At 43.5% G+C, this 13,550-nt stretch overlaps 1 non-coding gene across 1 annotated transcript; it reads left to right on the top strand.

Moving 5' to 3' along the window:
- The first annotated feature begins 11,960 nt into the window (after window positions 1-11,960).
- On the top strand, window positions 11,961-12,062 carry LOC113831927. Its single transcript, XR_003487676.1, has one exon. It is a non-coding gene; the product is annotated as a U6 spliceosomal RNA (small nuclear RNA).
- Window positions 12,063-13,550: the final 1,488 nt, after the last annotated feature.

Below are 13,550 nucleotides of genomic sequence, written 5' to 3'. Positions count from 1 at the left end.
GTGGCAAGGGACTTTGATGTCTTATCTGAGAATCCTGGGAAGCATTTCGAAGAAGGGTTGGAAAGGAGAAATGGTGGGATCTGTGTTGATATGTTCCATCAGCATGGGGCACAGATTGGGAGGAGACAAGTAACAACAAAAGAATCAAAGGCTCCTGCACGGTTGATGACATGGTTCAGAGACCAAAGTGTTTGCTCCACAAAGCACCCACATTGGGCGCAAAAATGTAAATGAAGTTCTTAACTGGTCTAAGTAGTAAAAACCCAGAAGAGTCAGATATAGAGGAAAATGCTGAGAGATCAGAGAGAAGGAGCAAGCCACACCTTACCTCCTTAGCATCTCAGCAGACAGGAGAGCAAGTTCCTGTTTCTCCCTGCTTATATCCTGTTTCTGCCCAGCTACCTCACTTCCTGTGTGTCTGTACAGACCTCCAGACCTCTATGGTTAGCTAGTGGCAAGCTCCATTCTCTGACCCTCAGACAGGCTTTATTTGTACAAGCAAGACCTGTAGGGAGAAATCTTAGGTACTTGTAGTCCTGACCACGCCCATCTGGGCACAGTCACAGGTACATAGAAGGCATGTGAGATAAAGGTCTGAGAGAGGAGAGACATACTCTCTTTCGGGGTTCCAGTCGGGTCTCGAAAGGCTGCTGAGACTAACCTGGGTTTTCAGTGTAAGTAATTTTCCACAATAACCAATATCATTCTTATCCCATATCCTGTTATAATTCCTTAACAAAGATCAAGCAAGATATCACCACAGGAGACCTGAATGTGGTCCCCTGCACCCTGGTGAAAAGATAGGCATGTGGTGCCCTCCTGTAATCCCAGTGCTGAGGGGGCAGACACAAGAAGACTCCTGGGGCTTATTGTTTAGCCTAGCCAAACTGTTGAACTCAAGGTCAATGAGAGACCCTATCTCAAAGTGGACAGTGCCTGAGAAGCAATGACACTATTGTTATTGTACACACAGACACACACACACACACACACACACACACACACACACACACACACACACACACACACGCTACTAGCATCCAGGCAACAATGATGCTAGAGTGATTGACAGAGGCAGGATAGGCCTGCTTCCATTGACCCAGCCACCTGTGGAGTCAGGAAAGACCAGAAGCACTGACACTATTCTGGAGATAAAAGCTGTAAATGGTCTTTGGGGACCAAGGAACAGGAGGGTGATGGGCACTGGGGGAGTCACAGCAATGCTTGAGAGACTCCTTAGAAACCACTAGAGACCCAGCCAGGCTTGGTTCATCCAGGAATGCAAAAGAAACAAAGCTGTCCTCTCAGACAGTTTATCTGCCCATCTCCAGGAGGAGGCAACAGCTCCTGGGGGATTCCCACAGGCTGTCAGTTCCAAACATGCCTGTCTCAGCCCTGGAGCCTTAGTTCCCCTCTTCCATCAGCTCCAACAGCCCATTAACTTTCTCATGTTAATTTTAAAAATTAAAAAGGCCATTTTTCCTCAAATAAGCACCCAACAGAAGTCTGCCTTCCCAGAATCCAAAGCGTTTTTGACAGGACATACTTTATTTTCCCTTCTGATCTGTTATGCACAAACATTTGTTCCACAAACGTGTTCAAAACACCTATTGTGCACCCCTGAATTACAGCACCAGAAGGCTGTAGACTCATTGTAGTTGAACTTGGCTAACCAGTGCTGTGAAGCTAGGTAAGAAACATGGGGGTGTAGCTTGGTGATACCATCCTTGCCTGGCATGAACGAGGCACTAGGTTGAGTCCCCAGTACCTCAAAAATCAAAACAATCAGAGAGCCCAGAGTTCCCTCCTTCAGTGTTGTAATTCACCCTGAATATGTTCTGCTTTGACTTGGATGTTTACAAATAGCAACTCCATTCACAGGGACCAGACAGGCAGACAGCAGGTAGCTTCCAGCCAAGGGATGACACAGCTTTGAGAGTGGAACACCTCCTCCATGGCTACCAAGGGAACTGCTGTTTTCCTGCCCCCAGCTCATAACACATCATTCTCAGTTTCTTAAAGGTGTCCAGCTCTAGGGACATGTCCTTGTGAGAAACCAAATTAGGGCAGAATAGCCCTCTATGACCAAGTGTCTGGGTCACCAAGAATTCAGAAACTCTTCCTTGACAAGCACCAAGAAAGAGAGCTGGCCTAAGACACCAGAGCACCGGGTACACCATGTCATGTGACCAGAAGTTAGGGACACCAGGAGTCCAGAATGTTAGGACCTCTAAGAACACCTGGCATCTTTGCATATTTGTTAAAGACTCAGACACCAGTTCATCCTGGACATGTTGATTAAGCCACCGCTGACCCAATTCCCAGTCAGTACACTCTTAATTCTACTGTGTAGTTCTCTGAAATGTCAGCCTTCTCATCCTGTGTGGGGCTTGACTTCATCTTCTCCAAGTTCAACCCATCCCCCCTACTGGATAAACTATTGTTAGTTCCCTTAGCTTATTAACTCTCGCCATTTTACATATGGAGAAACTGGAGTTCATAACTTGCCTAAGACTGCCAGGCTAAATGGTATCAGACCAAATCTCTGAGCTCTCCTAGCATTGGGGCCTTTTTCTGAGGACCAGGCTTTCTCGAATGGGGGCTGGACTTTCTTGGAATCAGTTTTATGGAAGGTTCATGAAGGATCTAAGGCCCAGTGCTGTAACATATTAACAAATTACCTTGAGTGACATGCCAACATCACCATGTCTCAGTTCACTAATGAATGACAGGATAATGATAGCTATGTCTTTCAGTCACCAAGGCTGCATAGCAAGTCACCCCAAAGCGAAGTGCTTATGGGGTATATATTACGATAAATCTTTCCTCCAAAAACCGCCAAGCCCCACCACCACATGTGCACTTTACGCCAGCGCCCGAGTTCTGCCCACCCCGTGGATGGACAAAATAATACAGAGACTTATATTAGGTTCAAATGCTGCTTGGCCAATGACTAGGATTCTCATCTGTTAACTCAGTCTTAATTATCATAAATCTATATATTCTACAAGACTTATCTTATCTGACACCTTCCATTGGTGTCCTCCCTTGCCGGTGGATCACATCACCCTGCTGGAGGATGTGAAGGGGAAAAGGGGACACTTCCTGTTTGTCCTTGCTTAAATATGAGTCTCCTTGCTATGTCACTTCCTGCCTGGATCACCACTTCTCTACTACATTTCCCAGAATCCTCTTTGACTCCTAGTCCCGTCTAACTTGCTGCCTCATTGGCCAAACAGTACTTTATTCAACAATCAATAAGATGAACATACACAATTCATTCCCCATCAGGTATAGATGCCTCAGTTGGTAACAAGTCTTTGAGACAAGCATGAGGACTGAGGGGCTAGGTGTGACAGCAAACATCTGTGACCTCAGTGCTGCAAGGCCAAGATAGGCAGATAGATCCTCATTTGGCACAGCCTGGCCTAAACAATGAGCTTTTGGTTCAGTGAGAGACCCTATCTCAAAAACCAAAGGTGGAGCGAGATTGAAGAAAGACACCTGATATTAACCCCTGACCCCCATTCACACCTGTACCCACAGGCATATTTGCATACCACATTATACACAAACACTAATTTTTTAAATGTGGTGTTTGTACTGTTCATTAAACTGTCCCTTGAGGAAAACTCTGGAAAGAGAGGATCAGATATATTCTAGACCAGCAGGAACAGTCCCAGAATCCCTGGTGTTTCTAGTCAGGAGGCCTGGGTGGCCAGGCTTTGGACAGACTGTGGTTGGGAGAGTGTTTATTTTCCCTTCATGAACTTTATAACAGGAAAGATAAGCAAAGGCCTGTCTAAGCTGCTCCAATCCAGCATCTCCACATTGCAGAAGTTCTCAGTGGCCAGCCCAGGCCAGGCTGGCCTGCCCCAGCCTGACCTGACACAATAGGAGCCATGGGAACTAGAATAAAGACAGCGAGAGAATCATAAAGATGTTAAATGCTAGGGTCAGAGAGGACTACAGAAATCATATATCATAATCCCTCTGTTTCTCAGGTAATAAAAGTGAGATCCAGAAGGTGATTGAAATTGGCCCTGGTTTTCTTTGGTTCCCCAGGACTGTTTTGATGGCTGAAATCCAAGCCTGTCTACAGTTTGCAAGCCCTGGGCAGTGACTACTCCTATTCCTGGGCCTTGAGCCACTTGCTCTAGAGGAATTGGTTGGAAACAGTCTGGACTTCAGGTGGGGACTAAGAATGCTGGCTCTTGTCTTGGCACAGGGATGGCTATGTATTTTGTACAAGGCAGAATAAAGGGAAATACAGAGCCCCTCATCCAAACATCACACCAGTCGGCCCCATGTTACCATTAGAAAATAGAGACAATAACTAATGTTGTAAGGCTTATTTTGACTCAGTATTCTGGAGGGACCAGACAGGGTGTGCATCCACAGAAGACTAACAATAGGCTCTTTAGCTGCAGACCAAATAGTACCCATCTGTCAGCTCTACCAGCCAGACTCAACTACAAGAGCCACACTCCGAGAGGCAGTAGTGTTAAACTAAGGGCCTGACTGAGGACAGCCTTCACCGTCTGAAGCCAGGCTGAAAGACTAGAGTGGTATATCTTCCTCAGATGCCTGAATACCAGCACAAGGCTAAGAAGATCACAAAATATGTGGCAAAGACAACACCACAGAAGCAAACTGAGAACGCTCCAGTAACCAACCCCACAGAAAGAGGAACCTTTCAGCTAATTCAAAATAACCATCCTAAAGACAAGAGAATACAGCTGGATAAACAGTCATGAACAAAGTTAAGACTCTTCCAAAACTTCCAAGAGGAGGGAACAAGCTAGCATTATCCTCCTGCTATACCCAGGTGAATACAAAGAAATAAAGAAGAAAAGAGAGAAGGAAGTAGGGATGGGGGGTGGGTAAGAGGGGAAAGGAAGAAAACTACAGCCCAATATGCCCCACAGATAGAAAACTGTTCAATAAAAGATACTAGTGTGCCAGTTCAGGGAGATGTCTCAGTGGATAAAGCGTTCACTGCTCAAGTGGGAGGACCAGAGTTTGGATCCCCAGAACCCAAGTAAAAGCCAGACAGGTATGAGACTACCTGTAATTCCAGCACACACAGATTCCCCAGAACTAACTCACTAGCTAGGTCAGCCAGAATCCTTGAGCTCTAGGTTCAGAGCAAGCCTTGCTTCAATCAAATGAATGGAGAGCAATCGAGGAAGATATCTGATGTTAACTTTAGGCCTCCACATGCACATGCATGCACACATGCATGTGCATACATGTGTGCCCACACACGTGGGAAAGAAGCACATACATAAACACCACACATGCATACATATGCAAAACAAAATACTAATGCGCCTAATTCAATGTCACAATAGATGAAACCTATACCATAACTGGTTAGTTAGCTTTCCATTGCTGTGACAAAATGGCTAAGAGAAACAACATAAGAGGAAGAAAACTTCACAGTTTCAAAGGCTTTGGTCCATGATCACTCGGCTCATTGCTTCTAGAACTCTGGAGAATCAAAATGTCATGAGAAGGACCATGTGATAGACAGAACAAAGGGCACAGGGGCAAGGGTGTGTCCCTGAGGACTTATTACCTTCAGCTGGAGCCTATCTCCCATCTGTATCAGCTCCCAGTAGTCCGTAGAGTGTATCAGTGGGTTGATCTGTATGATGAGGTAAAGCCTTCATGGTCAGATTACCCCAGATGTACTACAAACCAGACCTCACCACAAAGTCTATGGATCTTTGAATCTACAACAATAAAGTGGAATTTATGTAAGGGATGTAAGAATTATTCAACATATGTAAACCAGTATATATGAAATACTTCACAGCACAATGAAGACCAAATTTTATATAATATCTTTTATATAACAAAAAATATTGAACAAAGTTTTACATTCTTTCAGAATTAAAAATATTGTTCAAGGAAAAAGATGGCTCAGCTGTTAAGGGTGCTTGCTGTTCTTGCGGGGACTGGAGTTTGTTCCCATCACCTACATCAGTTGGCTCACAACCACCTATAAATCCAGCTCCAGGGTAGTTGATGCTTTGACCTGGCCTCCAGGGGCACTATTTATGTGTTCTTGTACACACACACACACACACACACACACACACACACACACACACACACACAAATAAATACATAAATAAATCCTTTAAAATAATAAACTTTTAAAGTATTTTTTAGCTGGATATGGTACTACAAGTCTCTAATTCCATTGGTGGAGAGGAAAACCAGGAGTTTGAGGACATCTTGGGCTTTATGTCAAGACATTGTCTCAAAACAAAGGAAGAAGCATTTCTGAGCAAAGGAAATGTAGGAAGAGCGTAACTCGGCATAAGAAAGGCTACATGTGACACTCCACAGCTAAGTCTGTACTCAATGGGGAACAGCTGCAGGTACCTCTCAGGTCAAGAAGAACCAGGTGACACTCTTCAGCTCCACTCAGCATGGGAGTTGGAGTTCCAACCAAACAATTAGGCAAGTGTGATATGACATCCAGGGCCGCAATGGAGTGGAAACGTCTCTTGGTAGATGGTGTGATCTTCCACAAAGAAAATACCCTAGTCATGCTGAATTCTCTCAAGAAAGACTCAGCTTCTTTTCTGTACACCAACAACCAACGTTCTAAAAGGAAATTAATAGCGCCAACCACATCCAAAGGAATAAAATACTTAGGAATAAATTTAATTAAGAAGGAGAAAGATCTGAATTCGTGTTGTTAAAATGTCCATATTACTAAAGGCAACATACAACTTCCAAGAGATCCGTATCACAGGAAAAGCATTCCTAAAATTCTCAGGGAACCAGAATGGACTCTGAATAGCCAAAGCAATCTAGAGTGAAAGAAAGCTGTGACACCACACATTCTGATTGCAAACAACATCACAAAGTGATAACGATCAAACCACTTAAAGCAGGGTGGATGGTGCATGCTTGTAATCCCAACACTCAGGGCTGGAGGCAAGGGAACGCAGCCAGCTGAGTCTGTTTAAAATACAAAACAAAACAAAAGCCTGTAAAGATAAAAATAAATAAAAATAAAAGGCACAAAAGCCTGGAACTGGCATAAATAGATACATGGCGCAATTGGACAGCACAGGGAGCTATAAAGGAACCCACAGGTTGTTAAATTTTACAACTGCATTGTGACAGCTAAGCTAGGTTGTATGCTTGATTGCATCTAGAATCAATGAAAACACAAGCTCCCAGGCACTCCTGTGAGGGACTGCCTTGATCAGATTATGTGAATCATGAAGACCTGCCCTGAAGATGGGTGGCACCTTCTGGTGGCAGCAGGGATAAAAGACAAAGAAGAAGAAAGCTGGGTTTTGCCTGCTTGCCCCCACTATTGCTGGCAAGTCCACTTTTCCTGTCACTGTGGCATTCCTTCACCAACAACTTGTTCTGCCTTCTAACTTAGACTGAAGACCAGCAGGTCTCCAGGAATCCCCCAGGCCTTCAGGGTCGGGTTGGGATGGCATAGACATCCAGTCTCGTGGCTGATACTCTTTCTATCAATTCTGTTTCTTTGGAAAACCCTGACTTAAGTCAGGTACCAGGAATACACAATGGGAGAATGGCCTTCAAAAAAATGTTTGTGAAAAACTGGATTTCAACATGAAAAGGTATGACATTGAACCTTGATCTCACAACATTATCTGATGCCAACAACCAATAAAGAATGGGTTACAGACTTACATGCAAAACTTGAAGCTTGAAAACTCTTGGGAGAAAGTGAAGGAAGTGCCTGAATTAGCCTTGACGATGACCAAAAACATAGGTAAGAAGGTCAAAACAAAACGAAACTGACTACAATAAGCTAAAAAGCTTCGTACAGCAATGTAAATAACTGACAAAATAAAAAGCTAAAACATGCACAGCTGCATAGCTGATAAAGAACTGGTGATCGGGACTCCTCCAGCTACAGAAAAATAAACATCAAATAACCCAATTTAAAAATGGACCCAAATAGACAATTTTCTTCAAAGAAAGCATATAAATGGCAATAGGTACATGCAAGAGCGCTATCACCACTCATTGGAGAATTGCAAATGGAAACCTCACCTATTAGGAAGGCTATTGTTTAAAAAGGAGACAAAGGGCTGGAGAGATGCTCAGGGTTAAGAAGAGTTCTTGCTGTTCTTCCAGAGGATCAGAGTTCAGTTTCCGGCACCTAAGCCAGGCTCACAAATAACTCCAGCCCCAGGGGATCTGATGGCTTCTTCTGGCCTTCATGAGCACTCATAGACATGGGGCATATATTCACACAGACACACACATATACAAACATATAAATAAAATTTTTAAATAAATCTTAAAAAATAAGATAACAAGTGTGGCAAGGGTGTGGAGAAAAGAGGAACCTTGTATAGTACTGGTGGGGTGTAAGTTAGTGTCCTGGGTAGGGTTACTATTGATGTGATGAATCACATAACAAAAGCAAGTTGGGTAATTGTAGCCTCATAAAAAGAATTTGGCAGTGTTCCTTCTGTTTTTATTGTGTGGAACAATTTGAGGAGTATTGGTATTAGCTCTTCTTTGAAATTCTGGTAGAATTCTGCACTGAAACCATCTGGCCCTGGGCCTGTTTTGGTTGGGAGACTTTTAATGACTGTTTCTATTTCCTTAGGGGAAATAATAGGTTTGTTTAAATGGTTTATCTAGTCTTGACTTAATTTTGGTATGTGGTACCTATCAAGAAAATTGTCTATTCATTTTAGATTTCCCAATTTTGTGGGGTACAGGGGAAATCAATATGGCAGTTTGTCAGAAAATTGGGAATCAAACTACCACAAGAACCAGCTATACCAATCTTGGGCATATACCCAAAGGATGCCAACCATACCACAAAGACACTTGTGCTTAACTATGTTCACAGAGCATTATACATAATAGCCAGAACCTGGAAACAACATGGATGTCCATCAACTGAAAAATGTGCTACATAAACACAGTGAGATACTAACCAGCCTTCAAAAACCCTGCCACTTGCAGCAGTGGTGGCTGAACTTACAGACACTATGTTTTGTGCAGTAAATATTACACACACACACACACACACACACACACACACACACACACACACACTACCCAGGTAAAACCTTTGTTTCCGTAAAGGCCTCCTGCTGCGTTCTAATAATTAGATAGCCTGGTACAGCAACCACTTTCTTCTTCCTCCTTCATTTCCTGTGTGCCAATTCTTTTAAGACTAGCCTATCAGAAAGATTGAGGTCAAACCCCAGCCAAATGGAAATGGCATGGTCATTACCTGAGTTAGAATAAAAACCAAGTGTACTTCCTGCCTCTGTGTGCAGGATCTTCCAAGAACAACGTCTTGGTCAAGAGCAAAGTTTGCTCTGTCTATCGTAGTGGTCTCTTTCTTTCAACCCAGACCTTATGTTTAACATTAGTTCTTCCAAAGGTGCAGTTTGGCACACTTTTGTAGGGTTTTGATTAATGCCTACTACCGGGAGCCAGGACAACTTTATTCATGTGTGTCTTAGTGCCTTACATAGGAACATGTATGTGGAGTGAGTTAACCGATGAGCCGGTCCTGGGACTAACAACATATCCAACAGAAACAGGGGAGTTCCCTCGGTCCATAACAGGATGAGAATAGCTGCCTTGAAAGCAGACTGTGCGAAATAAACAAGGCTGTGCATTAAAAGAGCCTGGCGCAGAAGAGGCTATTAAATTTTAGGACAGAGTCTGTGATGCTGACAGCAAAGGGATGTCAAGGGGGCCCTTTTCGCTTGTAGTTATGCAAAGGGCTAGGATGCCAGGGCCCCCAGAAACAGCCCATCTACTGGAGGTATCAGGGCTTCTTAGGAGAAACTTTAGGCTAATTTGTTTCTAGGTCATATTAGGCTGAATATATTTCTCCTCCTCAGCCAAGAAGAATGTGTAGGTGAGTGCTGAGATGGTCTAAATCCAGTTGCAACCAAACCCAGGCCTCCTTCTACACTGGGTTGCCTTTTGGGGAAATACTTAAATTAACTAACTTCAGCCTTTCATCACACTTATTCTGTACCCTAACTTTAATCTGTATTGACTAGCTTTTGATGGAAATTGGATAAACACCCCAGCCCATTGCACAGCCCCTTCAAGCTTTGTTCATCTTTCTTGACACTAAAAAGCTTCACATTGAGACTTTGTGGAAAAGATTACCAAGTGCCATAGTCATTTTAAACAAAAGGAGAGTTAGCACTCCATGCCAGACTATACCCCACCCCACCCCCCATCCCCAGGGACCAGAAGTACAAGCACTGGAGCTGCTCGCATCTAGTCTAACTCAGCTTGCCCTCCTGGGCTTGGTTTGCAGTCAGTGTTGTCTGGTCTGGAGGCAGCTGGGCATCAAGTTATCCAATAGTTGCCCAATGTCTCCAGAGAGGGGAGGGGTGCTAAATGAGACTGATGGCAGGGGAGAGCTGGTCCTCAGTAGCAATGCTGGCTCCTCTGAGCCAGCATCATTTGGAGTCTGCAGGGAGCTAAGTATCCCTTGAAAAGAATCACCATCACCTCCTGCACTTGCCCAGCTTTTGTTCCCACTCAGAACACATTCTAGACTATTAGCTTGTTAGAGCTTCAAAAATAACCCCATGAGACTACAAGCAGGAGTCATTGCCCCATTCTTCAGAAGAATCTATGACTCAGGACATAACCATCATCAGGCGCAGAATAAACCATTATTGAGTGTTTTCTGTGTGCTACAAGCTTCACTTGGATTATCTCAATTAAATTTCAGGAAGCAAGTTCTATTACCCTCTTCATGCCACAGCTCAGAAGTTAAGAGTGTGGGGAGAGCAAGATTACTTGTGCCACATGAGAAAAACGATGGTCTGCGCTTTCAAAGGCTCCATGTTCTGTCTTCCCACGTGTGGTTATTCGAAGGGCCAGGATGGCAGAGAGTGTCCAGAAACAGCTCATCTCAGAGGTTCCCACTACACAGACAGGAGTGGGGAAAGAGGAGGATAACAAGCTGCTCTTCTAGTTGACACATTCGGGGGACATTGCTGATCATCTGATAGAGATTTTCCTAGGCTATTGGGGGGTGGGTCCCGCACAAGACTACTTAAATTGAAAGACACGTGTATGTCAAGTCACTGTCTATGTCACAGACAGCTGAAGACACTACACCGCTGGCTTTGAAGATGAAGCAGGCAAGTCAAAATATGCAGGGAGCCTGGTACCTGCAGGAAGTCTATAGGAAGAAGCAGCCAGAACAGCCTTGCTGAAGCCATTGCTAATTCCCAACCTCCCGAACCATAGACAAGCATGTGGTGTTTAACTGTATCAGCCTTATGAAACTAATATATCAACTATCAACACAGTTTTAGGACACTGGCATCATTTCATGGTGAAACTTCATCCTGTTGTCAGCCATGCACCATCTCCAAAGCTCCCAGTCATGAGCAACCAACCAATCATGTTCTGCCTATGAGTTTTCTGTTACAGACACTTCCTACAAATAGAATCACATAATCTGTGGACTTTTGTGTCTGGTTTTTGTTTTTTAACTTAGCCTATTATTCGATTTCACCTCTGCCATAGCATGTATCAGGTTCCATTTCTTCTTATTGAAAAATACTCTCCAGCTATATAACATTTTTCTTTAGCTGTGATAAAACACCGTGGCCAAGAGCAACTTGAGGAGGAAAGGGTCTATTTCATCTTACAGCTTGTAGTCTATCATCCGGGAAGGTGGGGCAGGAACCTGAAGGCAGGAACTGAAGCTGAGACTGGGGGCAGGGGGAGATGGCTCTTGCTGCCTTGTTCCCCATTGCTTACTTCTTATACGACACAGGATCACCTGCCCAGGGGTGGCACCACCCACATGAATCATTAATCAAGAAAATGCTCCACAGACTTGTCTATTGGTCAATCTGATGCAGGCATCTTTTCAATTGCAGTCCCTTTCCCCCAATTAACTCTAACATGTGTCAAGTTACAGAAAATTAGTAGTAGTGCTCTCATTGGTAGCACATACACTAAAACTGAACAATCCAGAGATTACATGGGCCTTGGGGGAGAATGACACACAAATTCTGGAAGTGTTCCATATTTTTTAGCCAGGCATAGTAGATTCTGTACTCAGGAAGCAGAGGCAGGTGAGGTCCAGGCTAGCCTGGTCTATATAGCAAATTCCAGACAACCAGGGCTACATAGAAAGACCTTGTACCCACACAAACAAAAAGCCCAGCCAACCAAACAACAAAATAAAGACAAAAGCAAAAACAAACTAGCCCACACAAAGTTCCACAGCTATCTAGAGAAGATGTTTAGGACTAGGGCAATGGTTAGGAGCAAAAGCAATTGGATCTGAGTAAGAACTGGATAAACCAGTTTTTCCCCCTGAAGCCCCATTTGCATATCTGTAAAATGGAGTAGTAATTGGGGTGATTACTCAAAGCTGGGCCCCTAATAGACACTAATCTACAAAGTTCTCTGTCTCTAAAGTGCAGATAAAGCACATCATAGACTTCTAATAAATAAGAGCAGAAGCTAGAACATAAAACACACGGCAGTTATTCATTACTTGCATTCTGTCATCTTTCTAAAAGGATCTGAGAAGATTTACAACTCAGCAACCAGTCATGTTAACACTATTTTTAAAAATGCCGAAGGAATGAGAGATAGGACTCACCTCTTTGCGTGGCCCTTAAACTGATGGAGCCACTTAAAGAAAGGGAGTTTAGTCATTTTGCTCAGTGCAGAAAGTGCTTCTATATTTTGGAGGGAGCTGTTGGCACTTCCCAAAGGCCATTCTTGTTCTGTTGCTCTTTGGTGGGAGTTGCAGGGAGGAGGCTGGACAGTGGTGAGAAGGGGGTTTTTAGGAGGACTAAGTTTAGATACTGTTTCAGAAGGATTGTGTGAATTTGATTTTCTATCAAGTGTTCAACCTGCAGAAAGAATACATCAAAGTCGGCCAGGTGATCTCAGGCGACTTCTTAACCACTCTGCCTTAGCTGTTCCCATCTGTAGGGTGAGGCTCACAATAATAATTCTTCTCAGGATTAATTTTTTTATCAACATTTCTCAGGACTAATATCAAAATTAACTAACATCAAAGACTTATACAGTTCTGATTTATTTACTTAGCGCTAATAGTAATAGTTCTGGCTGCCTAATCTATAGATTACCAATATCAACCCAACCAGAAAAGTACCATGCAAGGTTCCAATTGATGGAAACAACCAACAGTCCTACCCAGTTATGAGAATTATGAACCACAGCAACAAACAGCACAATCACCCTAAGGGTACCGCAGTGGCATGCATACCTTGGCAGGAACCAACAGCTCTCTAATTAGATTTAAAACTCACTCAACAATAGGGGAATCATGACTGGCACTGGAAACCTAGCCAACTACCTAGTGTTAATGAAGTCATAGATCTCAGAGGAGAAACTGAAACCACTGTGTTACTAAACCAGCATAATCCCTAACTACACTCTACATATTTGGCTTTGGACCCACAGAAAAGTGTAGTTCTCACTCCTCATCAAGGAAACTTATTTTTGCAACAGATAGAGACTGTTAAAAAAAAAAAGTACAA

The sequence above is a fragment of the Cricetulus griseus genome, chromosome 8 (assembly GCF_003668045.3).
Source record: "Cricetulus griseus strain 17A/GY chromosome 8, alternate assembly CriGri-PICRH-1.0, whole genome shotgun sequence".
NCBI lineage: Eukaryota > Metazoa > Chordata > Mammalia > Rodentia > Cricetidae > Cricetulus > Cricetulus griseus.
The sequence above is the reverse complement of the archived record's forward strand: the minus strand, read 5'-3'. Positions and strand labels throughout refer to the sequence as shown.